The 3,976-nt window shown below is 43.1% G+C and overlaps 2 protein-coding genes across 2 annotated transcripts in view; one reads left to right on the top strand and one right to left on the bottom strand.

Moving 5' to 3' along the window:
* ACAD11 (acyl-CoA dehydrogenase family member 11) overlaps positions 1–3,976 on the bottom strand; it is a 92,342-nt gene that overhangs the window by 41,485 nt on the left and 46,881 nt on the right. The gene's annotated exons all lie outside the window — the stretch shown is intronic.
* ACKR4 (atypical chemokine receptor 4) overlaps positions 2,804–3,976 on the top strand; it is a 14,417-nt gene continuing 13,244 nt past the window's right edge. The window contains exon 1 of the mRNA XM_018555951.1: positions 2,804–2,866. The gene's annotated coding sequence lies outside the window, so the exon portion shown is untranslated. The remainder of the gene's footprint in view (positions 2,867–3,976) is intronic.

Here is a 3,976-nt window from a genome sequence, read left to right as displayed (position 1 = left end):
TGTGTCCCCAGTTATTTACAAACACTGGAGTGATCAGACGATCGCTCCAGTGTTTGTCCTGCACAGAGGATTGGTACATACTATTGACATGTACCGATCCTCTCCCGCTCGGCCACGCACAAATGGGCTCAACTTCTCCTCTGCATCCCCCCCTGCTCTCCCGGGGAGAGAGAGGCGCCGGCTGTCAGATCCTGGCCGAGTGTCTCTCTCTCTCCTCACCGCTCTACATTAGTTCTGTGACAGCGGCTCCGTCCTCCGCCCTCCCCCGCCGCCGGTTCCTTCACTTCTTCTCGGATCCCCGCTGGGGAGAGCAGCGGGGATCCAGAGAAGCGGCGGGAGGAGAGGACATGGCGATCTACCAGTGATCGCTACGCGATCGACTGGTAGATCGCGATCGACCTTGTGGGCACCCCTGGTTTAGAGGAACCCACTGCCAATGATGTATGTCATAAAGGGGTAATATGGGATGGAGTACCGTATTTTTCGCTCCATAAGACGCACTTTTTCCCCCCAAATGGAGGGGGGAAATGTGCCTGCGTCTAATGGAGCGAATACCTATCGCCCCACGCCCGGGCAGTTTCGGGCGCCGGGCAGGTAGTTTCTTTTTGTACATTCAGCCCTGCTCCTGACAAGCAGAGCTGAATGTACAGTGGGAGCTGCCGCTCGTTTAATACAAGGGATCTAATTAGATCCCTTGTATTAAATCGAGCAGCGGCGATCGTGTCCGCCCCCCGCCGTGGTTTTCGGGGTCCCCCGGTCCCCCATAGGAGCTCACCATAGAGGCCCTTCTTCGTCTGCTCTGTGTGATTACTGAGACAGCGCCACCTGTCTCAGCGGTCACTAACTCCAGCTTCTGTGACAGAATTTCTGTGTTTATATATCTATCTTTTCTTTTCTTCAAGTGCCTCCTTATTGTGCATCCTGCAACAGCCACACCACATGTTTTCAGATTGTCCTGTATTTCACCTGAAGTTATTTGTGGGTTTTTCTTTCATTCCGAACAATTTTCCTGGCAGTTGTGGCTGACAGTTTAGTTGGTCTACCTGACCGTGGTTTGGTTTCACCAGAACCCCTCATGTTCCACTTCTTGATTAGAGTTTGAACACTGCTGATTGGCATTCTCAATTCCTTGGATATCTTTTTATATCCCTTTCCTGTTCTATACAGTTCAACTACTTTTTCCTGCAGGTCCTTTGACATTTCTTTTACTTTCCCCATGACTCAGAATCCAGACACGTCAGTGCAGCACTGGATGAAGGATGCAAGGGTCTGTCAGGAGGCCAGAAACTCATTGGCCTTTTATACACACACACTGATTACATGCAAACAGATCACCGGTGAGGATGGTTCCCTCTAATAGCCATTCACACCCCTTTGTGTCAACCTGTGTGCATGTTATCAGGCCAAAATCACCAGGGTATGTAAACTTTTGATCAGGGTCATTTGGGTAGTTTCTGTTGTCATTATGATTGGAAAAGAGTAAACACCGTTGATTGATAATAAATGGCTTCAGCCAAACACTACCCATGAGTGACAGAAAGGTTTTTCGTGTTATCATTCATATTCTCTGAAAAATGGCCCGGAAATCATAAATTCTGCCAGGGTATGTAAACTTATGAGCACAAGTGTAATTATCTGTCAGAATTAAAGTAGACCCAAAACAGGATGAAATATAAAGAAGAACTGCGGTAGAAATTATTATTAACCCTTGCAGAGCGGCTACCCACACACTGCAAGGGTTAACTGCTTGTTTTGGTCTATGGGGAAAAAAACAAACTTACCTGAACCTTTGAAGCCGGCTTGCTCTTAGACTGGTCCCTGGAGCCTCTCTCCCCCTCTGTTGCAACGGTCTAAGATCGGTCCCTGAGTCATCATGTTCTATACAGTTTATAGAAAGTGTGGACACAGAGGGACATGTCAACGCCGCAGTTGACGAGAAGACGAGCTGGAGGAAGCACTGTCACAACCAGCCAGCTCCAAGGATCGGGTGAGTATAACTTTTTTTTCCTTCTCTAGACCAAAATGAGCAGTTAACCCTTGCAGTGCGGGGGAAGCCCCACTGCAGGGGTTAATAATAATTTCCCCTAGAATTCTGCTTTATTTGCTGTTTAATTGCTGTGTATCACAAACAATGCCCTTTTTTTCCATAAAATACTGTTTTAACCTTTTTTCATCTCAGTGCTGCTAATCTCCTGCAGCCTAATTTAGCCATTTACTATCCACATACCCTCATTCCAGCATCGGCTGCAAATCATTGCTCTGGACCAGCTTCCTGAAAGTGGCGAGGGCGAGCCATGCCAGTGCAATGTATGTTGGCATAGCCATTTGCAGTTTCCATCGGAGATGCATGTGACAGGGTGAGACTACAGGAGCACAGCTGACAGAGATTTGTCACTCCATAACAGGACATGGCTGAACAATGACCTTTATGGCAGGAAAACCAGGTATGCTTTTAACAAAAAGAGTGAAACTAGTTCTAAGTTTCGTTCTAGTTTAAGGCACAGAATACAACTGAGAAATCCTCAATATTTATTTAGTACACTTAAAAAAAAAAACGTCTAGACCTTGTGACAATAAGAAACGTCACTATAAAAATTCCAAATGAAACCGTGAGAAAGAAATATCCCACATGTTAAATATATAGTAAAACTGAACGGCCCTCTACACTTATGTGTTTCCAGGAACTGCATTCTCTAAGAAAACAGGCAGTGAATTAGTGTTATCTAAGCTTCCAGAGAAAGATGGGAGGAGTGCTGGCTGGATGACAAGGGCTTGTACTTCTTTCAGTTCTTTTGCCTTTTAAATGTGCAGCCGCAGTTCTTCAAGTGTGCACTGTATTACAAAGCAAGTGGACAGTCTTCAATAGGTGAGTGACTGTTGTACATAATTTCTGTATTACTATTGTCTTTACATATTTTAGAAAGCTGCTTGTACTTTTATTCTCTTGAATATGAAATCTGTTCCTTTTGCTTTCACTCTCTTAAACGCTAAATATGTTGCAATTATTTTCTCTTCCCTGTACCAAAATATGAATAAATTTTAAGGACAACCATAGATGGGCGATACATGTGTGTAGTACAGCTAAAAGGAAATAATAAAATAACAACTGGCTTAATTTAGTAGCACACAAAGCAACAAAAGTGCAGTAAATCTATAGTGACCAATCAAATTTTACTGTAGAGTAGTCAGATCATGAAGAGGAATTTTGTTTTGTTAATGCTTTGTTACAAGTGTTTCTGTATTAGATTAGCCCATGGTACTTTTATTATTAGCCCGTTGCAATCTGTTGGGTTGCGATCCGTTTTTCAATAGATGCTAACAGAAGGGCACCTAAAAATGAAATGGTGTCAATGGGGCTTAGTTCACACCCCTCCATTTCACTGGGGAAAAAAAAGTAGGACATGCACTATTTTTTTTTTTTTGCTCAACAGTGTGAATTAGCCTCAATTACACCTATTCATTTTTCGGTGCCCTTCCATTAGCATCCGTTGAAAAACGCAATGCAACGTATAGGAAGGAAATCGAAAAGGTACAATTGCAAGTCAACTTCCGATTTTGGTGTGAATGAACCCTTGAAGTGTATTTCCACTTTTGCAGCCAACTTTATATTTGTTACATGTTACTATTCACATTGCTAACTTAAAACATTTTCTTTTTATTTACTGCTTACATTTTTAAATGCTTCTAACTTGCTTGGAAAGCCGACCTAGCCTACCCCACTATGTCATGTTATGGAGAGGGCTGTGGGAAGTCATGTTTACTCTAATTAACCTTGTCTGTGCTGGCAGATCTCATTATCATTTGTAAACTAAATTTGAACACGGTCTGTCCTAACAAAGGTTTAAAGACTTAGAAGCATTGTATATTAATTAGAGGAAGCTCAGTTTGTCTGCCTGCTTGTCCCTTATACTAGCTTGAGATCTGTAGAAATGCCTTCAACAAAAAACATCTAAAAAGGTGAGAAATAATATATATA

Source organism: Nanorana parkeri, unplaced genomic scaffold, assembly GCF_000935625.1.
Source record: "Nanorana parkeri isolate BGI_ZX_2015 unplaced genomic scaffold, ASM93562v1 scaffold219, whole genome shotgun sequence".
Taxonomy (NCBI): domain Eukaryota; kingdom Metazoa; phylum Chordata; class Amphibia; order Anura; family Dicroglossidae; genus Nanorana; species Nanorana parkeri.
This window is presented reverse-complemented; position numbering and strand designations above follow the sequence as displayed.